At 60.6% G+C, this 21802-nt stretch overlaps 1 long non-coding RNA gene across 1 annotated transcript in view; it reads right to left on the reverse strand.

The window, feature by feature from the left end:
- Window positions 1-620: 620 nt before the first annotated feature.
- LOC148141510 (uncharacterized) overlaps window positions 621-21802 on the reverse strand; it is a 62017-nt gene continuing 40835 nt past the window's right edge. The window contains exon 3 of the long non-coding RNA XR_015752542.1: window positions 621-971. This is a non-coding gene — a long non-coding RNA (uncharacterized LOC148141510). The remainder of the gene's footprint in view (window positions 972-21802) is intronic.

Consider the following 21802-nt stretch of genomic DNA (forward strand, 5'->3'; position numbering starts at 1 on the left):
TCCGTTTGTCTTCAGGAAACTGGGACAGAATCCTTCAGGACAGCGACGTTTCCACCCTCCGTATGAGGAACTGGGAAGGAGTGACCTGTGCCTGCTCGAGTGATCGAGTGTGTGGGAATGTTCTAGAAACCATCTGTCCTTATGGATGTGTCTCTGTGTGTTTGGGGAGGGAGGGCTTCTTGTGGTTTATGTCACATTTTTGTCAGTAATTCCGACCTTCCCATTTGTTATTCAAGCTCTAATTATTTTAATAAATCCCTGAATACAGGGACACATTTGAAAATCTCACTGGGTCCCCGATCAAACGGGTCCCTTTGCCTCTCGGCTGATGGATAATGGGTTTGTTTTCCTTCCTCACAGTTAACGTAGTGACCATCTACGTCCTGCTTTATAAAGATTGTGGGTTGTCTCCATGTGTCAGACGTTACCTGGGGGCCATGGCAGCGGCGGATCTCCTGGTCATTATCCTCGACCTGATCCTGAGACACATTCCCATTGTTTATCGTGAACAGTTTTATTTCCTGATGGACTCCGTCCCGTGTGTAATATCCACGCCGTCCTGCTTTATGCAGCCACTGACTGCTCTGTCTGGTTCACCGTCACTTTCACCTTTGATCGGTTTGTGGCCATTTGTTGCCAGAAGCTGAAAAGTAAATATTGCAGTGAGAAGACGGCGGCTGTGGTTCTGGGAGCAGTGACTGTGCTGAGCTGTTTAAAGAACATTTCCTGGTATTTTATTCTCTCGGCTCGGTATTGGCTGGGGAACAACCCCTGGTTTTGTGATGTAACAGTCGCTGTTCGAGTCTCCAGTGTCTGGGTCACAATCGAGTCCCTCCACCACATTCTAACCCCGTGTGTCCCATTTCTCCTGGTTCTGCTGCTCAATGTTCTCACCGTCAGACACATTGTAGTGACCAGCAGAGCCCACAGGAGACTCCGCGCTCACACCAATGGGGACGCTCAGTCTGACACTGAAATGAGAAACCGAAAAAAATCCATCATTTTACTGTTTGTGATCTCGGCCAATTTCATCCTGTTATGGTCAATGTTAATGCTGTATTCTATGTGGGCCCGGATGTATGATTTTGGGTATTACTCTGTGTGTCTAGATTTGTTTGTGCAGGAATTGGGCTTCATGCTGCAGCTCCTCAGTTGCTGCACAAACACCGCGATTTATGCCGTGACCCAGACTAAGTTCAGGCAGCAGCTGAAATATCCCTTCACCCAAATCCATCCATCCATCAAATTCCCGCATTAATCAATCCATCCGGGATTTTCTCATTTCAGTCCAGTGTTTCAGCGATGGAGCAGCCTGTCGCTATGGTAACAGACTGAGGGTAGCGCTGGTTTGGCCATCCTTCTCCCACGGGGGGGTTACAGGGAAACATTTCAATGTTTCTCACAACTCAGGGGCCGGTGAGAAAAGGCACCATCCCACTGACTGTATCCATCACTTCCATTTGTAACCAATAAAAATGTTGATTAAAGCGTGCCGAGCAGCAGAGTGACCGATGTTGTTGTGTGTCTTTGTGTTGGAGAAGCTGAGCTGGAGAGAGACAGACTCAGCCTCAAGTCCTGGTCCTCAGGGAAGGGGAGGGCACCGCGCCCTGAGCTCAGGAGCTGGGTTTAACTCCGTCTGCACCCCTCCTACTCCAACCTGGCCTCCCCATTTCCTCTCCCCCACTCTCTCCACCTGCCTCCACTCTTTCTTCTCCCCCTCCCCTGCACTCTCTCTCCTGCCATCTGTCTGCCTCCCGCAATTCCGACTCTACTCAATTTTTCCCCCTGTTCTCACCTCCCACATCTCTCTATCATCTCACAACCACCCCTCCAACCACATGCAGCCACAGCACCACTCACTACCCGCCTTCCCAGTTTCTGGATCAGAGGGAGAGGGACGCATCAGGGAGACAGACTGCGTCAGAGAGGGAGGGAGGGGAAGGAGGGAGAAAGATTTAGTCAGAGAGAAACAGAGGGAGGTGAGGAGAAAGAGAGACCGAGGTAGGTGGATCGAGAGTGAGAGAAGGTGGAGAGAAAGTGAAGGAGCAGGGAGAAAGAGAGAGAGGGGGGGGCAAGGGAGACATAATGTGAGGGAGAGAGAGAGAAATAGGGGAGGACATAATGAGAGAGAGGTCAGAGAGTGGGGGACAGAGAGTGGGGGACAGAGAGACGGGCGACAGAGAGGGGGACACAGAGAGAGGGATAGAGAGAGGGGGGACAGAGAGAGTGAGAAGACAGAGAGAGGGGGTAAATAGAGAGGGCTGGGACCAAGAAAGCGGGACAGAGAGGGGGGGGGGCAGAGTGGGGGGATAGACAGAGGGGGGCAGAGAGAGTGGGGACAGTGAGAGAGGGGGACAGAGAGAGAGGGGACAGAGAGAGAGGGGACAGAGAGAGGGGGACAGAGAGAGGGGGACAGAGAGAGAGGGGACAGAGAGAGGGGGACAGAGAGAGAGGGGACAGAGAGAGAGGGGACAGAGAGAGAGAGGGGGTCACAGAGAGGGGGTACAGAGAGAAGGCTGGGACCAATAATGCGGGACAGAGAGGCGACATAGGGACAGGGGGGTCAGAGAGAGAGGGATAGAGAGAGAGGGGTAGAGAGAGAGAGAGAGAGAGAGGGGCCAGAGCAAGTGAGGGGACAGAGAGAGTGAGGGGACAGAGAGAGGGGATACAGAGAGAGGGCTGGGACCGAGAAGGCGAGACAGAGAGAGGGGGGGGAAGAGAGGGGGTCAGAGAGAGGGGTAAAGAGAGACGGGGACAGATGGAGAGGGGGACAGAGAGATGGGGGGACAGAGAGAGAGGGGGACAGAGAGAGGGGGACAGAGACCTGGAGGGACAGAGAGAGGGGGACAGAGAGAGGGGGACAGAGAGAAGCGACAGATGGAGGAGGGGGACAGAGAGAGAGGGGACAGAGAGAAGGGAGACAGAGGGAGGGGGGACAGAGAGAGGGGGGACAGAGAGAGGGGGCAGAGGGGGGATAGAGAGAGAGGGGACAGAGAGAGGGGGAGAGAGGGGACAGAGAGAGAGGGGCAGAGAGGGGGGGACAGAGAGAGGGGGGCAGAGTGGAGGGGGACAGAGAGAGACAGTGGACAGAGAGAGGACAGACGGAGATGGGGGACGGAGATGGGGGACAGAGAGAGGGGTACAGAGAGAGTGGGGACAGGAGAAAGGGGACAGAGAGGGTGGGGACAGGGATAAGTTGGACAGAGAGTGGGGACAGGGACAAGGGGGGGCAGAGAGAGAGGGGACAGAGAGCGGGTACAGAGAGAGGGCTGGGACCAATAAGGCGGCACGGGGGGGGGGGGGGCAGAGAGGGGGGTCAGAGAGAGGGGTAAAGAGAGACGGGGTGAGATGGAGAGGGGGACAGAGAGAGAGGGGGACAGAGAGAGAGGGGGACAGAGAGAGGTGGACAGAGAGGCGACAGATGGAGAAAGGGAACAGAGAGAGAGGGGACAGAGAGAGAGAGGACAGAGAGAAGGGGGACAGAGAGAGGGGGACAGAGAGAAGGGGGACAGAGAGAGGGGCAGAGGGGGGACAGAGAGAGAGGGGACAGAGAGGGGGAGAGAGGGAGGGGGCAGAGTGGCGGGGACAGAGAGAGAGGCTGGACAGAGAGGGGAGGGACGGAGATGGGGGACAGAGAGAGGGGTACAGAGAGAGTGGGGACAGGAGAAGGGGACAGGGAGGGTGGGGACACGGAGAAGTGGGACAGAGAGAGTGGGGACAGGGACAAGGGGGGCAGAGAGAGGGGGTCAGATAGAGGAGGGACAGAGAGGGGAAAGAGAGAGGGGGAAAGAGGGAGGGGGACAGAGGGGGCAGACTGAGAGCGGGGGGACAGAGAGAGAGGAGGGGCAGGGGGCAGAGAGTGTGGTACAGAGAGAGGGGGACAGAGAGAGGAGGGGCAGGGGGTTAGAGAGAGGGGTACAGAGAGAAGGGACAGAGAGAAGGGGGACAGAGAGAGTGGGGACAGAGAGAAGGGTGACAGAAACGGGGGACAGAAAGAGGGGGGACAGAAAGAGGGGGGACAGAGGTTGGATAGAGAGAGAGAGGGGGCAGAGGGAGGGGTTACAGGGAGAGGGGGACAGGGAGAAGGGAGACAGAGAGGGGAGTACAGAGAGGGTGGTACATAGAGGGGGACAGAGAGAGGGGGCAGAGGGGGGATAGAGAGAGGGGGGACGGGGGGAGAGAGGGAAGGGGACAGGGAGAAGTGGGACAGGGAGAAGTGGGACAGAGAGTGGGGCACAGAGAGGGGTCAGAGAGAGAGGGCAGAGGGAGGACAGAGAAAGGGGGGACTGAGAGAGGGTGTACAGAGAGGGGGGAACAGAGAGAGGTGGGCAGAGAGTGGGGGCAGAGAGAGGGAAACAGAGAGAGGGGGGACAATGAGAGGAGGACAGTGAGAGGGGTGTCAGAGAGGGGGAGAAAGAGAGATGGGGTGACAGAGTGAGGGGGACAGAGGGGAGCAGAGAGAGTGGTACAGACGGGGCAGACTGAGAGCGGAGGGGCAGAGAGAAGGAGGGACAAAGAGAGAGAGGGGACAGAGGGGCGAGGGGGGATAGAGAGAGAGGGACAGAGAGAGAGGTGACAGAGAGAGGGGACAGAGAGAGAGGGGGACAGAGCGAGGGGGTCAGAAAGAGGGGACAGAGAGAGAGAGGGGGACAGAGGAAGAGGGGGGGGACAGAGAGAGGGGACAGAGAGAGAGGGGGACAGAGGAAGAGGGGGGACAAAGAGAGGGGGACAGAGAGAGGGTGGACAGTGAGAGGTGGACAGAGAGGGGGGTGTCAGAGAGGGAGAGAAAAAGAGATGGGGTGACAGAGTTTGCAGGGACAGAGGGGAGCAGAATGAGTGGTATGGAGGGGGCAGACTGAGAGCGGAGGGGCAGAGAGAAGGAGGGACAGAGAGAGAGGGGGACAGAGGAAGAGGGAGACAGAGAGAGGGGGACAGAGAGAGGGGGACAGAGAGAGAGGGGACAGAGAGAGAGGGGGACAGAGGAAGGGGGGGCAGAGAGAGGGGGACAGAGAGAGAGGGAGGACAGAGAGAGAGGGGGACAGAGGGAGAGGGAGAACAGAGAGAGAGGGTGGACTGAGAGGGTTGGGACGGAGATGGGGACAGAGAGAGGGGGAACTGAGAGAGTGGGGACAGGGAGAAGAGGACAGAGAGGGTGGGGACAGGGAGAAGGGGGACAGAGAGTGTGGGGACTGGGAGAAGGGGGGACAGAGAGAAGAGGGTGCAGTAGAGAGGGGGGAATGGGGACAGAGAGAGGGGCTCAGATAGAGGGGGGAAAGAGAGTGGAGGAAAGAGAGAGGGGGGAAAGTGAGAGGGCGAAAGAGAGAAGGGGACATAGGGGGCGGACTGAGAGCGGGGGGACAGAGAAAGAGGAGGGTTAGAGGGGGCAGAGAGAGTGGTACAGAGAGAGCGGGACAGAGAGAGGGGTCAGAGAGAGAGGTGGTTCTGAGAGAGGGGGACAGAGAGAATGGGGACAGAAAGGAGGGGAACAGAGAGGGGGACAGCAGGGGGGACAGAATGAGGAGGGGACAGAGAGAGCGGGAAAGAGGTTGGATAGAGAGAGAGAGAGAGGGGACAGAGGGAGGGGGGACATTGAGAGAAGGGGGAAAGAGAGATGGGGGCGCAGAGAGTGGGTGGACAGAAAGAGGGGGGCAGAGAGCGCCGGGGAAAGAAAGAGGAGGTAAGAGAAAGGAGGACAGAGGGGACGGACAGAGAGGGGGGACAGAAGGGGGCGAACGGAGAGAGAGGGGGACAGAGAGAAGGGGACAGATAGAGGGGAATGGAGAGAGAGGGTGGAAAGAAAGGGGGGGAACAGAGAGAGGGGTCAGAGAGAGGGTTGGACAGAGAGAGGAGGACAGAGAGTGCGGGACGGAGAGGAGGACAGCGAGAGGGGGGACAGAGAGAGTGGGGACAGAAGCGGGGACAGAGAGGGTGGGGACAAAGATGGGGGGACAGAGATGGGGGGCAGAGAGGGGGGACAGACACGGGGGACAGAGAGAGGGGAACGGAGAGATGGGGGGAAAGAGAGAGGGAGGACAGAGAGTTGAACGGGAAGGGGGGAGACAGACAGAGGGGGACAGAGAGAGGGGGACAGAGAGAAGAGAACGGAGAGAGAGGGGGACAGAGAGAGGGGGACAGAGAGAGGGTTGGACAGAGAGAAGGGGACAGAGAGAGGGGGGCAGAGAGAGAGAGGGGGACAGAGAGAACGGGACAGAGAGAGAGGGACGAAGAGAGACTGACGGAGAGGGGGACAGAGAGGGGGGAACGGGGGGGATTGAGAGAGGGGGACAGAGAGGGGGGAGAGAGAGGGGGGGGACAGTGAGAGAGGGACAGAGATAGAGGGAGAGACAGAGGGGGACAGAGTGGGTGACAGAGGGTGGGGGACGGGGAGACAGAGAGAGGGGGAATTGAAAGAGGGGGATAGAAAGAGGGGGGACAGAGAGAGGGGAACGGAGAGACACGGGAGACGGAGAGGGGGGGACAGAGAGGAGGGACGGAGAGAGGAGGAACAGAGAGTGGAGGGACAGAGAGAGGGGAACGGAGAGACAGGGGGGACGGAGAGAGGGGGAAGAGAGGCGGGACAGAGAGAGGGGGTGCAGAGAGAGAGGGACAGAGAGAGGGTTGGACAGAGAGAGGGGGACAGAGAGAGGGGGACAGAGAGAGAGAGGGACAGAGAGAGAAGGACGAAGAGAGACTGACGGAGAGGGGGACAGAGAGGGGGAACGGGGGGATTGAGAGAGGGGGACAGAGAGGGGGAGAGAGAAAGGGGACAGTGAGAGAGGGACAGTGAGAGAGGGACAGAGAGAGGGGGACAGAGGGGGTGACAGAGGGTTGGGGCCGGGGTTGCAGAGAGAGGGTGGATAGAAAGAGTGGGGATAGAAAGAGGGGGGGACAGAGAGAGGGGAACGGAGAGACAGGTGAGATGGAGAGGGTGGGACAGAGAGGGGGGACAGAGAGAGGGGAGGCAGAGAGAGGGGGGACGGAGAGACGGGGGCGGAGAGGGGGGTAAAGAGAGGCGGGACAGAGAGAGGGGGTGCAGAGAGAGGGGGAGAAAGAGAGATGGGGTGACAGAGTGAGGGGGACAGGGGGTGCAGGCAGAGTGGTACAGAGCGGGCAGACTGAGAGCGGGGGGCAGAGTGTAGGAGGGACAGAGAGAGGGGGGCAGAGGAAGAGGGGACACAGAGAGAGGGGGACAGAGAGAGAGGGGGACAGAGAGAGGGGCGACAGAGAGAGAGGGGACAGAGAGAGGGAGGAATGGGAGAGGGGGTCAGAGAGAGGGGTGGCAGGGGGGAAGAGAGGGATTGACATAAAGAGAGGAGGACATAGAGAGATGGGGACAGAGAGGGGGACAGAGAGAGGGGTGACAGAGGAAGAGGGGGGACAGAGAGTGCGGACAGAGAAAGGGGGACAGAGGAAGAAGGGAAATAGAAAGAGGGCGACAGAGAGAGAGAGAGGACAGAGAGAAGTGGTACAGTGAGAGGGGGAACATAGGGGGTACAGGGAGAAGGAGGGACAGAGAGAGGGGGGACAAAGAGAGTGGGGACAGTGAGAGAGGGGGGACTGAGAGACGGGGGCGCAGTAAAGAGGGGCAGGGGGATGGAGGGGGGTACAGAGAGCGGGGGAAAGAGAGAAGGGGACAGAGTGGGCGGACTGAGAGCGGGGGTCAGAGAGAAGGAGGGGAAGAGAGAGAGGGGCACCGAGAGAGGGGGACAGAGAGCGGGAGAGACGGGGGGGCAAAGAAAGTGGGGGTCACAGAGAGAGGGCGGCAGAGGGGGCAGAGAGAGGTGTGCAGAGAGAAGAGGAGAGAGAGAGGACAGAGAGTCAGGGGGGACAGAGAGAGATAGGACAGAGAGGGGGGAAAGGAGAGAGAGATGTGGACTGGGGGACAGAGAGAGGGGGGCAGAGAGAGAGGGGACATTCAGAGAAGGGAACGGTGAGAGATGGGGGACAGAGAGAGGAGAATGGAGAGGGGGGCACAGAGAGGGGGACACAGAGAGTGGGACGGCTAGAGAGAAGGGACAGAGAGAGGGGAATGGAGAGAGAGGGGACAGAGAGAGTGGGACAGAGAGAGGGGGACAGAGAGAGGGAACGGAGAGAGAGGGGGGACAGAGAGAGGGGGACAGAGAGAGAGGGGACAGAGAGAGGGGGACAGAGAGAGGGGGAACAGTGAGGGGGGACAGTGAGAGGGGGACAGTGAGAGGGGTACAGAGAGGGGGAGAAAGAGAGATGGTGTGACAGAGTGAGAGGGGCAGGGGGTGCAGAGAGTGTGGTACAGAGGGGGCAGACTGAGAGCGGGGGAGGCAGAGAGAAGTAGGGACAGAGAGAGGGGGACAGAGGAAGAGGGGGCACAGAGAGAGGGGGACAGAGAGAAGTAGGGACAGAGAGAGGGGGACAGAGGAAGAGGGGGCACAGAGAGAGGGGGACAGAGAGAAGGGGACAGGGAGAGGGGGGACAGAGAGAGGGGTGACGGGGAGAGAGGGGGACAGAGAGAGGGGGAGGCAGAGAGGGGGGGACAAACAGAGAGAGGACAGAGAGAGGGGAACGGAGAGAGAGGTGGGGACGGGGGGACAGAGAGAGGGGGCAGAGAGAGAGGGGACAGACAGAGAGGGGAACGGTGAGACATGGGGGACAGAGAGAGGAGAATAGAGAGGGGGAGCACAGAGAGGGGGACACAGAGAGGGGAACGGCTGGGGGGGCAGAGAGAGGGGAATGGAGAGAGAGGGGGACAAAGAGAGTGGGACGGAGAGAGGGGACAGAGAGGGGGAACGGAGAGAGAGAGGGGGGACAGAGAGAGGGGGACAGAGAGAGGGGAGACAGAGAGAGGGGGGACAGAGAGAGGGGTACAGAGAGAGAGGAGGACAGAGAGGGGGGGACAGAGAGAGGGGGACAGAGAGAGGGGGACAGAGAGAGCGGGAACAGAGAGAGGAGGATACAGAGAGAGGGGGACAGAGAGAAGGGGACAGAGAGAGGGGGACAGAGAGATGACAACAGAGAGGGGGAGAAAGAGAGATGGGGTGACAGAGTGAGGGGCAGGGGGTGCAGACTGAGAACGGCGGGGCAGAGAGAAGTAGGGACAGAGAGAGAGGGGGACAGAGAGAGAGGGGGGGCAGAGAGAGGGGTACAGAGAGAGAGGGGCACGGATTGAGGGTGACAGAGAGAGGGGGATTGAGAGAGGACGGAACAGAGGGAGAGGGGGTCAGAGAGAGGGGTGGAAGGGGGAAGAGAGGGGGTGACAAGGAGAGAGGAGGACAGAGAGAGAGGGGGACAAGAGAGTGGGTGGAGAGAGAGGGTGTAGTGATAGGGGAGAGTGACGGTGGTAGAGAGAGGGGGAAGAGAGAGGGGGGAAAAGAGAGGGGGGACAGAGAGAGGGGGGACAGAGAGAGAGGGGACAGAGAGAGGAGGATACAGAGAGAGGGGACAGAGAGAGGGGGACAGAGGGAGTTGGAACAGTGAAGGGTACAGTGAGAGGGGAACAGTGAGAGGACAACAGAGAGGGGGGGAAAGAGAGATGGGGTGACAGAGTGTGGGGGTAGGGGGTGAAGACTGAGAGCAGGGGGGGCAGAGAGAAGTAGGGACAGAGAGAGAGGGAATAGAGGAAGAGGGGCACAGAGAGAGGGGGGACAGAGAGAGGGGGACAGAGAGAGGGGGCACAGAGAGAGAGAGGGGGACAGAGAGAGGGGGACAGAGAGAGAGGGGGACGGAGTGAGGGTGACAGAGAGAGGGGGGACTGAGAGAGGAGGGAACAGAGGGAGAGGGGATCAGAGAGAGGGGTGGAAGGGGAAGAGAGAGGGTGACAAGGAGAGAGGAGGACAGAGAGAGAGGGCGACAAGAGAGTGGGTGGAGAGAGAGGGTGTAGTGATAGGGGAGAGTGACGGTGGTAGAGAGAGGGGGAAGAGAGAGGGGGGAAAGAGAGAGGGGTGCAGAGAGAGAGGGGTGGACAGAGAGATGGGGACAGAGGGAGAGGGAGGGACAGAGTGAGGTGACAGTCAGGGTAGGGACAGAAAGAGGGGTGACGGTGAGAAAGGGGGACAGAGAGAGTGGTCAGAGAGAGGGGGGACAGAGAGATGGGGACAGAGAGAGAGAGTTAGAGAGAGGGGGACAGAGAGAGAGGGGAGACAGGGAGAGGGGGGACTGAGAGAGGAGGACAGAGAGAGGCGGGACAGAGAGAGGGGGTACAGAGAGGGGGGTACAGAGAGAGGGGGACAGAGAGAGGGAACAGAGGGAGGGGGACAGAGAGAGGCGGACGGTGGGCAGATAGGGTGGGGACAGAGATGGGGGGACAGAGAGGGGGACAGAGAGAGGGGAACGGGGAGGGGGAGATAGAGAGAGGGGGACAGAGAGAGGGATAAAGAGAGAGGGGGGGACAGAGAGAGGGCGTCAGAGAGAGGGGGACAGAGAGAGGGTTGGACAGAGAGAGGGGACAGAGAGAGGGGGACAGAGACAGGGGGACAGAGAGAGGGGGCGGAGAGAAAGGGACAGAGAATGGGGACAGAGAGAGGGGACAGAGGTGGTGACAGAGGGAGGTGGACGGGGGACAGAGAGAGGGGGATAGAAAGGGGGGAACAGAGAGAGGGGAGCAGAGAGACGGGGGCATGGAGAGGGGTTGACAGAGAGGGGGCAGAGAGAGGGGGGACAGAGAGAGTGGGGCAGAGAGAGGGTGGACAGAGAGGGGGGGCAGAGAGAGGGGGGACAGAGAGAGGGGGGACTAAGTGAGGGGGACAGAGAAAGAGGGGGACTGAGAGAGGAGGGAACACAGGGAGGGGGGTCAGAGAGAGGGGTGGCAGGGTGTAAGAGAGAGGGGTGACAGAGAGAGAGGAGGACAGAGAGAGGGAGACAGAGAGAGAGGGGGACAGAGAGGGAGGACAGAGAGAGAGGGGGACAGAGGAAGAGGGGGGCAGAGAGCGCGGACAGAGAGAGGGGGCAGAGGAAGAGGGGGGATAGAGAGAGGGCGACAGAGAGAGGGAGAGGACAGAGAGAGGTGGTACAGAGAGAGGGGGGACAGTGAGTGTGGGAACAGAGGGGGGGCAGAGAGAGTTGTGACAGTGAGAGAGGGGGGAACAGAGAGACGGGGCACACTAGAGAGGGGACAGGGGGACGGAGGGGGTGACAGAGAGAGGGGGAAGAGAGAGGGGGACAGAGGGGGCGGACTGAGAGCGGGGGGACAGAGAGAAGGAGGGGCAGAGAGAGAGGTGCACAGAGAAAGGGGGACAGAGAGCGGGAGAGACGGGAGGTTCGAGAGAATGGGGGTCACAGTGAGGTGGCGGGGGGGAGAGGTGTACAGAGAGAAGTACAGAGAGAGAGGACAGAGAGACGGGGGGACAGAGAGAGACGGGTGACAGAGAGAGGGGAACAGAGAGAGGGGGACAGAGAGAGGAGGGAACAGAGGCAGAGGGGGAAGAGAGAGGGGTGACAGAGAGAGAGGGGGACAGAGAGAGAGAGAGGGGGACAGAGAGAGAGGGGAGGACAGAGAGAGGGGAGAAAGAGAGAGAGGGGGACAGTGAGAGGGGGTGGACAGAGAGATGGGGACAGAGGGAATGGAGGGTACAGAGAGCGGGGTGGATAGAAAGAGGGGGACAGAGAGAGGGTGGAAAGAAAGAGGGGGGACAGAGAGAGGGGGACAGAGGGGGCGGACTGGGAGAGTGGGGACAGAGAGAGGGAGGGACAGAGAGGGGCGGTCAGAGAGAGAGAGGGGGTCAGAGAGAGGGACGGACAGAGAGGGGGACAAGAGAGTGGGGGAAGAGAGAGGGTGGAGTGATGGGGAGACAGAGGAGGTAGAGAGAGGGGGAAGAGAGAGGGGGGAAAGAGAGAGGGGTGCAGAGAGAGAGGGGTGAAAAGAGAGATGGGGACAGAGGGAGAAGGCGGGACAGAGTGAGAAGGTGACAGACAGAGTGGGGAAAGAGAGGAGGGTGACAGAGCAGGTGGTATAGAGAGGGGGACGGGGGGGCAGAGATAGGGGACAGTGAGAGAGTAGGGACAGAGAGGGGGGTGGACAGAGAGATGAGGATAGAGGGAGAGGAGGGTACAGAGAGAGGGGTGGACAGGGAGGAGGGTGACAGAGAGAGGGACAGAGAGAGGGGGGACAGAGAGAGGGGTGACGGGGAGAAAGGGGGACAGAGAGAGGGGTCAGAGAGTGTGTTGGACAGAGAGGGGGGCAGAGAGAGGGGGAAAGAGAGAGGGGGAAAGAGAGTGGGGAACGGAGAGGGGGGACAGAGAGAGGGGGACAGAGAGAGAAGGGGGACAGAGAGAGGGTGACAGAGAGAGAGGGACGGAGAGAGAGTGACGGAGAGGTGGACAGAGAGAGGGGAGAGAGAGAGGGACAGTGAGAGAGCTACAGAGAGAGAGGGACAGAGAGAGGGGACAGAGGGGGTGACAGATGGAGGGGGACGGGGGGACAGAGAGAGCGGGGATAGAAAGAGCGGGGACAGAAAGAGGGGGGACAGAGAGGGGGGGACAGTGAGAGAGGAACGGAGAGGTAAGGGTAACAGAGAGAGGGGGACAGAGAGGTGGGGGACAGACAGAGAGAGGACAGAGAGAGGGTAACGGTGAGAGAGGGGATGGTGAGGGGGACAGAGAGGGGGAGAAAGAGAGATGGGGTGACAGAGTGAGGGGGACGGAGGTGCAGAGACAGTGGCACAGAGTGGTCAGACTGAGAGCGGGTGGCCAGAGAGTAGGAGGGACAGAGAGATAGGGGTTCAGAGGAAGAGGGGGCACAGAGAGAGAGGTTCAGAGAGAAGGAGGTTCAGAGGGAGGGGCGACAGAGAGAGAGGGGGACAGAGAGAGGGGGACAGAGAGAGAGGGGGACAGAGAGAGTGGGACAGAGAGAGAGGGGGACTGAGAGGGGGGACAGAGAGAAGGGGGGACTGAGAGGGGGGACAGAGAGAGAGGGGGACTGAGAGAGGAGGGAACAGAGGGAGAGGGGGCCAGATAGAGGGGTGGCAGGGAGAAGAGATGGGGGTGACAGAGAGAGAGGAGGACATAGAGAGATGGGGACAGAGAGGGGGACAGAGAGAGGGGGACAGAGGAAGAGGGGGGACAGACAGCGCGGACAGAGAGAGGGGGCCAGAGGCAGAGGGGGGATAGAGAGAAGGGCGACAGAGAGAGAGAGGACAGAGAGAGGTGGTACAGAGAGAGGGGGACAGAGAGAGTGGGAACAGAGGGGGGTACAGGGAGAGAGAGGGACAGAGAGAGGGGGGCCAGAGAGAGTTGTGACAGTGAGAGGGGGGACTGAGAGGCGGGGGCGCAGTAGAGGGGGGCAGGGGGACGGAGCGGGGGACAGAGAGAGGGGGAAAGAGAGAGGGGGACACAGGGGGTGGACTGAGAGCGGGGGGACAGAGAGAAGGAGGGGCAGAGAGAGAGGGGCACCGAGAGAGGGAGACAGACAGCGGTAGAGACGGGGGGGGGGGGGGCAGAGAAAGTGGGGGACACAGAGAGAGGGCGGCAGAGGGGGCAGAGAGAGGTGTGCAGAGAGAGGATGACAGAGAGAGGACAGAGAGACGGGGGGACAGAGAGAGACGGGGGGACAGAGAGAGAGACGACAGAGAGAGAGGGACAGAGAGCGGTGAGACAGAGGGGGGGGGTGACAGAGAGAGGAGGGAACAGAGGCAGAGTGGTTCAGAGAGAGGGGGACAGAGAGAGGGGGACAGAGAGAGGGGGACAGAGAGATGACAACAGAGATGGGGAGAAAGAGAGATGGGGTGACAGAGTGAGGGGCAGGGGGTGCAGACTGAGAACGGCGGGGCAGAGAGAAGTAGGGACAGAGAGAGAGGGGGACAGAGGAAGAGGGGGCACAGAGAGAGGAGGGACAGAGAGAGGAGGGACAGAGAGAGGGGGACAGAGAGAGGGGGCACAGAGAGAGAGAGGGGGGCAGAGAGAGGGGTACAGAGAGAGAGGGGGACGGAGTGAGGGTGACAGAGAGAGGGGGATTGAGAGAGGACGGAACAGAGGGAGAGGGGGTTAGAGAGACGGGTGGAAGGGGGAAGAGATGGGGTGACAAGGAGAGAGGAGGACAGAGAGAGAGGGGACAAGAGAGTGGGTGGAGAGAGAGGGTGTAGTGATAGGGGAGAGTGACGGTGGTAGAGAGAGGGGGAAGAGAGAGGGGGGAAAGAGAGAGGTGGGACAGAAAGAGGGGGGACAGAGAGAGAGGGGACAGAGAGAGGAGGATACAGAGAGAGGGGACAGAGAGAGGGGGACAGAGGGAGTTGGAACAGTGAAGGGGACAGTGAGAGGGGGACAGTGAGAGGGCAACAGAGAGGGGGGGAAAGAGAGATGGGGTGACAGAGTGTGGGGGCAGGGGGTGAAGACTGAGAGCAGGGGGGGCAGAGAGAAGTAGGTACAGAGAGAGAGGGGGATAGAGGAAGAGGGGCACAGAGAGAGGGGGGACAGAGAGAGGGGGACAGAGAGAGGGGGACAGAGAGAGGGGGACAGAGAGATGACAACAGAGAGGGGGAGAAAGAGAGATGGGGTGACAGAGTGAGGGGCAGGGGGTGCAGACTGTGAACGGCGGGGCAGAGAGAAGTAGGGACAGAGAGAGAGGGGGACAGAGGAAGAGGGGGCACAGAGAGAGGAGGGACAGAGAGAGGGGACAGAGAGAGGGGGCACAGAGAGAGAGAGGGGGGCAGAGAGAGGGGGCACAGAGAGAGAGGGGGCAGAGAGAGGGGTACAGAGAGAGAGGGGGACGGAGTGAGGGTGACAGAGAGAGGGGGATTGAGAGAGGACGGAACAGAGGGAGAGGGGGTCAGAGAGAGCGGTGGAAGGTGGAAGAGAGGGGGTGACAAGGAGAGAGGAGGACAGAGAGAGGGGGACAAGAGAGTGGGTGGAGAGAGAGGGTGTAGTGATAGGGGAGAGTGACGGTGGTAGAGAGAGGGGGAAGAGAGAGGGGGGAAAGAGAGAAGGGTGCAGAGAGAGAGGGGTGGACAGAGAGATGGGGACAGAGGGAGAGGGAGGGACAGAGTGAGGTGACAGTCAGGGTAGGGACAGAAAGAGGGGTGACAGTGAGAAAGGGGGACAGAGAGAGTGGTCAGAGAGAGGGGGGACAGAGAGACGGGGGACAGAGAGAGAGGGTTAGAGAGAGGGGGACAGAGAGAGAGGGAGACAGGGAGAGGGGGGACTGAGAGAGGAGGACAGAGAGAGGGGGACAGAGAGAGGGGGTACAGAGAGAGGGGGTACAGAGAGAGGGGGACAGAGAGAGGGGACAGAGGGAGGGGGACAGACAGAGGGGGACGGGGTGCAGATAGGGTGGGGACAGAGATGGGGGGACAGAGAGGGGGACAGAGAGAGGGGAACGGGGAGGGGGAGATAGAGAGAGGGGGACAGAGAGAGGGGTAAAGAGAGAGGGAGCACAGAGAGAGGGCGTCAGAGAGAGGGGGACAGAGAGAGGGTTGGACAGAGAGAGGGGGACAGAGAGAGGGGGACAGAGACAGGGGGACAGAGAGAGGGGGGCGGAGAGAAGGGGACAGAGAATGGTGACAGAGAGAGGGACAGAGGGGGTGACAGAGGGAGGGGGACGGGGGACAGAGAGAGGGGGATAGAAAGGGGGGAACAGAGGGGAGCGGAGAGACGGGGGGATGGAGAGGGGTTGACAGAGAGGGGGACAGAGAGAGGGGGGCAGAGAGAGGGGGGACAGAGAGAGGGGGGACAGAGAGAGGGGGGACTACGTGAGGGGGACAGAGAAAGAGGGGGACTGAGAGAGGAGGGAACACAGGGAGGGGGGTCAGAGAGAGGGGTGGCAGGGTGTAAGAGAGAGGGGTGACAGAGAGAGAGGAGGACAGAGAGAGGGGGACAGAGAGAGAGGGGGACAGAGAGAGAGGACAGAGAGAGGGGGACAGAGGAAGAGGGGGGCAGAGAGCGCGGACAGAGAGAGGGAGGCAGAGGAAGAGGGGGGACAGAGAGAGGGCGACAAAGAGAGGGAGAGGACAGAGAGAGGTGGTACAGAGAGAGGGGGGACAGTGAGAGTGGGAACAGAGGGGGGGCAGAGAGAGTTGTGACAGTGAGAGAGGGGGGAACAGAGAGACGGGGCACACTAGAGAGGGGACAGGGGGAAGGAGGGGGTGACAGAGAGAGGGGGAAGAGAGAGGGGGACAGAGGGGGCGGACTGAGAGCGGGGGGACAGAGAGAAGGAGGGGCAGAGAGAGAGGTGCACAGAGAAAGGGGGACAGAGAGCGGGAGAGACGGGGGGGTCGAGTGAGTGGGGGTCACAGAGTGAGGTGGCGGGGGGGAGAGGTGTACAGAGAGAAGTACAGAGAGAGAGGACAGAGAGACGGGGGGACAGAGAGAGACGGGGGACAGAGAGAGGGGAACAGAGAGAGGGGGACAGAGAGAGGAGGGAACAGAGGCAGAGGGGGAAGAGAGAGGGGTGACAGAGAGAGAGGGGGACAGAGAGAGAGGGGGGGGCAGAGAGAGAGGGGAGGACAGAGAGAGAGGGGAGGACAGAGAGAGGGGAAAGAGAGAGAGAGGGGGACAGTGAGAGGGGGTGGACAGAGAGATGGGGACAGAGGGAGAGGAAGGTACAGAGAGCGGGGTGGATAGAAAGAGGGGGACATAGAGAGGGTGGAAAGAAAGAGGGGGGACAGAGAGAGGGGGACAGAGGGGGCGGACTGGGAGAGTGGGGACAGAGAGAGGGAGGGACTGAGAGGGGGACAAGAGAGTGGGGGAAGAGAGAGGCTGGAGTGATGGGGAGACAGAGGGGGTAGAGAGAGGGGGAAGAGAGAGGGGGGAAAGAGAGAGGGGTGCAGAGAGAGAGGGGTGAATAGAGAGATGGGGACAGAGGGAGAAGGCGGGACAGAGTGAGAAGGTGACAGACAGAGTGGGGAAAGAGAGGAGGGTGACAGAGCAGGTGGTATAGAGAGGGGGACGGGGGGGCAGAGATAGGGGACATTGAGAGAGTAGGGACAGAGAGGGGGGTGGACAGAGAGATGAGGATAGAGGGAGAGGAGGGTACAGAGAGAGGGGTGGACAGGGAGGAGGGTGACAGAGAGAGGGACAGAGAGAGGGGGGACAGAGAGAGGGGTGACGGGGAGAAAGGGGGACAGAGAGAGGGGTCAGAGAGTGTGTTGGACAGAGAGGGGGGGCAGAGAGAGGGGGAAAGAGAGAGGGGGAAAGAGAGTGGGGAACGGAGAGGTGGGGACAGAGAGAGGGGGACAGAGAGAGAAGGGGGACAGAGAGAGGGGGACAGAGAGAGAGGGACGGAGAGAGAGTGACGGAGAGGGGGACAGAGAGAGGGGAGAGAGAGAGGGACAGTGAGAGAGCTACAGAGAGAGAGGGACAGAGAGAGGGGACAGAGGGGGTGACAGATGGAGGGGGACGGGGGGACAGAGAGAGCAGGGATAGAAAGAGCGGGGACAGAAAGAGGGGGACAGAGAGGGGGGGACAGTGAGAGAGGAACGGAGAGGGAAGGGTAACAGAGAGAGGGGGACAGAGAGGTGGGGGACAGACAGAGAGAGGACAGAGAGAGGGTAACGGTGAGAGAGGGGATAGTGAGGGGGGACAGAGAGGGGGAGAAAGAGAGATGGGGTGACAGAGTGAGGGGGACGGAGGTGCAGAGAGAGTGGCACAGAGTGGTCAGACTGAGAGCGGGTGGCCAGAGAGTAGGAGGGACAGAGAGATAGGGGGACAGAGGAAGAGGGGGCACAGAGAGAGGGGGTCAGAGAGAATGAGGTTCAGAGGGAGGGGCGACAGAGAGAGAGTCGGACAGAGAGAGGGGGACAGAGAGAGAGGGGGACAGAGAGAGTGGGACAGAGAGAGAGGGGGACTGAGAGGGGGGACAGAGAGAGAGGGGGACTGAGAGAGGAGGGAACAGAGGGAGAGGGGGTCAGATAGAGGGATGGCAGGGAGAAGAGATGTGGGTGACAGAGAGAGAGGAGGACATAGAGAGATGGGGACAGAGAGGGGGACAGAGAGAGGGGGACAGAGGAAGAGGGGGGAAGACAGCGCGGACAGAGAGAGGGGCCAGAGGAAGAGGGCGGATAGAGAGAAGGGCGACAGAGAGAGAGAGAGGACAGAGAGAGGTGGTACAGAGAGAGGGGGACAGAGAGAGTGGGAACAGAGGGGGGTACAGGGAGAGAGAGGGACAGAGAGAGGGGGGCCAGAGAGAGTTGTGACAGTGAGTGGGGGGACTGAGAGACGGGGGCGCAGTAGAGGGGGGCAGGGGGACGGAGCGGGGGACAGAGAGAGGGGGAACGAGAGAGGGGGACACAGGGGGTGGACTGAGAGCGGGGGGACAGAGAGAAGGAGGGGCAGAGGAGAGGGGCACCGAGAGAGGGGGACAGACAGTGGTAGAGACGGGGGGGCAGAGAAAGTGGGGGACACAGAGAGAGGGCGGCAGAGGGGGCAGAGAGAGGTGTGCAGAGAGAGGATGACAGAGAGAGGACAGAGAGACGGGGGGACAGAGAGAGACGGGGGGACAGAGAGAGAGGGACAGAGAGCGGTGAGACAGAGGGGGGTGACAGAGAGAGGAGGGAACAGAGGCAGAGGGGTTCAGAGAGAGGGGGGGACAGAGAGAGAGGGGGACAGAGATGGGGGGACAGAGAGAGAGTGGGGATAGAGAGAGGGGGTGCCAGAGAGAGGGGAGAAAGAGAGAGAGGGGGACGGAGAGAGGGGGGTGGACAGGGAGATGGGGACAGAGGGAGAGGAGGGTACAGAGAGAGGGGTGGACAGAAAGATGGGGACAGAGAGAGGGTGGAAAGAAAGAGGGAGGAAAGAGAGAGGGGGACAGAGGGGGCGGACAGGGAGAGTGGGGACAGAGAGAGGGAGGGACAGAGAAAGAGGGGGACAGAGAGAGGGGACAGAGAGAAGAGGGACAGAGAGGGGCGGTCAGAGAGAGAGAGGGGAACAAAGAGAGAGGGGGGAGAGAGAGGGGGGGGAGCCGAGAGGGGTGCAGAGAGATTGGGGTGGACAGAGAGATGGGGACAGAGGGAGAGGGAGGGACAGAGTGAGAAGGTGACAGAGAGAGTGGGGACAGAGAGGCGGGTGACAGAACAGGTGTACAGAGAAGGGGGACAGAGAGAGAGGGGGACAGTGATAGGGGGACAGAGAGAGAGAGTGGCGACAGAAAGAGGGGGTGGACAGAGAGATGAGGACAGAGGGAGGGGAGGGTTCAGAGAGATGGGTGGACAGAGAGAATGGGGACAGAGAGGAGGGTGACAGAGAGAGAGGGACAGTGAGGCGGTTAGAGAGAGGGACAGAGAGGTGGTTACAGAGAGGGGGGTGACGGGGAGAAAGGGGGACAGAGAGAGGGGTCAGAGAGAGAGGGTTAGAGAGAGGGGAGACAGGGAGAGTGGAGACAGGGTGAGGGGGACAGGGAGAGGGGGACAGGGAGAGGGGGGACAGGGAGAGGGGGGACAGGGAGAGCGGGCTGAGAGAGAGGGACAGAGAGAGAGGTGTGGCCAGAGAGATGGGGACAGAAGGAGAGGAGAAGTCAGAGAGAGGGGGATAAAGAGGGGGGACAGAGAGGGGGACAGAGAGAGGGGAACGGAGAGAGAGGGGGGACAGAGAGAGGGGAATGGAGAGAGAGGGACAGAGAGAGGGGGGCGGAGAGGGGGGCATTGAGAGAGGGGGGATAGAGAGAGGGGGGATAGAGAGACGGGGACAGAGAGAGGGCAACGGTGAGAGAGGGGGTCAGAGAGAGTGGGACAGAGAGAGGGGGGAGAGTGTGGGGAACAGAGAGAGGGGCGGTCAGAGAGAGAGGGGACAGAGAGAGTGGGGGTAAGAGAGTGGAGAGAGAGAGGGAGAAAAGAGATGGGAGAGAGGAGGGGTAAAAAGAGGGGGAAGAGAGAGGGTGGACCGAGAGGGAGACAGTGAGTTGGGGGACAGAGAGAGGGGGCTGAGAGAGAGGGACAGAGAGAGAGGGGTGGACAGAGAGATGGGGACAGAAGGAGAGGAGGGGTCAGAGAGAGGGGGTCAGAGAGAAGGGAACAGAGAGAGAGGAGGGACAGAGAGAGGGGGGACAGAGAGGGTGGAGTGGGAGCACAGCGAGAGGGGGACAGAGAGAGGGGAATGGACAGAGAGGGGGGGCAGAGAGGGGGAGACAGAGAGAGGGGGACAGAGAGAGGGGAACGGACAGAGAGGGAGGACAGAGAGGGTGGACAGAGAGAGGGGGCACAGAGAGAGGGGTGACAGAGAGACAGGAGGGGCAGAGAGTGCAGGGACAGTGCGAGGGGGACAGAGTTAGGGGACAGTGAGAGTGGGGCACCGAGAGGGAGATGGGGACAGAGAGAGGGGGTCAAGAGAGGTAGGAGAGAGATGGGGGAGAGAGAGGGGGGGCGAGGGGGGAGACAGACGGTGGAGAGAGGGGGGGGAGAGGCGGGGAGAGAGAGGAGGGGAGAGCGAGGATGGGAGAGAGAGGGGAGAGAGTGGGGAGAGAGAGGGGAGAGAGAGGGGGAAGAGAGAGGGGGGAGAAAGGGGGAAGAGAGAGGGGGAGGGGTGAGACAGGGGGAGGTGGAGAAGGGGAGAGAGAGGGCTGGAGAGAGGTGGATAGAGAGGGGTAGAGAGAGGACAGAGAGAAGGAGTTAGAGAGTGGGGTGAGAGAGAAGGACGAGAGTGGAGACGATGGGAGGCGAGAGTTGGGGCGAGAGAGGGGGCGAGAGAGTGGCGTTAGTGGGGGCAAGAGTGGCGGTCGTGAGAGGGGGCGAGGGTTGGGGCGAAAGAGGGGGCGAGAGAGAAGGGGCGAGACAGGAGGGCAAGACAGGGGGCAAGAGATGGGCGAGAGAGAGGGTGCGAGAGGGGGGCGAGAGAGAGGGGGGAGGGAGGGGAGAGAGAGGGAGGGGAGAGAGGGGATCAGGGGAGTGTTGGGAAAAGAGGGGGGAGAGAGAGGGGAGAGACAGGGGGGAGGGAGAGAGGCGGGACAAGAGGGGAGGGGGGAGAGAGAGAGAGGATGAGAAAGGGGGAGAGAGTGGGGAAGAGAGAGTGGGGAGAGAGAGAGATGAGAGAGAAGGGCAAGGGAGCTGGGGGGAGAGAGGGTGAGAGAGGGGAGAGAGTGAGAGGAGAGAGACGGGGTGAGAGAGAGGGGTGAGAGAGAGAGGCGAGAGAGAGGCGAGCGAGGTGGGGAGGGAGGGTGAGAGGCGGCGTTAGAGGGGGGAGAGAGCGTGGGGAGAGAGAGGGGGAAGAGAGGGGGAGAGGGGGCGAGACTGGGGGAGAGAGAGGGGGAGAGAGAGGGAAAGAGAGAGGCGGAGAGAGTGGGGGTAGACAGTGGGGGGAGAGAGGGGTGGGAGAGAGGGGGAGAGAGAGATGGGGAAGAGAGAGGGGAGAGAGGGGTAGAGAGAGAAGGGTTGAAAGAGAGTGGGGGAGAGAGTGGTGGGGAGAGAGTGGGGGAAATAGTGGGGAAGGGAGAGTGGGTGGGTAGAGTGGGGGTGGAGGGTGGGTGGGGAGAGTTGGTGGGGAGAGTGGGTGGGGAGAGTGCGTTGGGAGAGAGGAGAGAGAAACTGGGGTAAGCGAGCGGGATAAGAGAACAGGGTAAGACTGTGGGGAGAGAGAGGGGAGGGTGAGAGGGGACGGAGAGAGGGGAGGGAGAGAGAAGAGAGAGAGTGGGGCGAGAAAGAGGGGAGATGGAGAGAGGGGAGAGAGAGAGGGGTGGAAAGAGAGAGGAGAGAGAGAGTAGAGAAACAGTGGGAAAGAGAGAGGGAGAGAGAGACAGAGGGGGTAGAAAGAGTGGAAGATAGAGAGAGGGGAGAGAGAGGGGAGAGAGAGCTTGGAGAGGGGGAGGTGGGGGAGAGAGGGGGGAGAGAGATGGTGTGAGGGAGGGGGTGAGAGAGGGGGTGAGAGAGGGGGTGAGAGAGGGGAGCGAGAGGAGAGGAGGTGAGAGAGGGGGAGAGAG

The sequence above is a fragment of the Chiloscyllium plagiosum genome, unplaced genomic scaffold (genome assembly GCF_037043375.1).
Source record: "Chiloscyllium plagiosum isolate Xiang-an unplaced genomic scaffold, Cpla_swu_hap1 HiC_scaffold_33, whole genome shotgun sequence".
In the NCBI taxonomy this organism is placed as follows: domain Eukaryota; kingdom Metazoa; phylum Chordata; class Chondrichthyes; order Orectolobiformes; family Hemiscylliidae; genus Chiloscyllium; species Chiloscyllium plagiosum.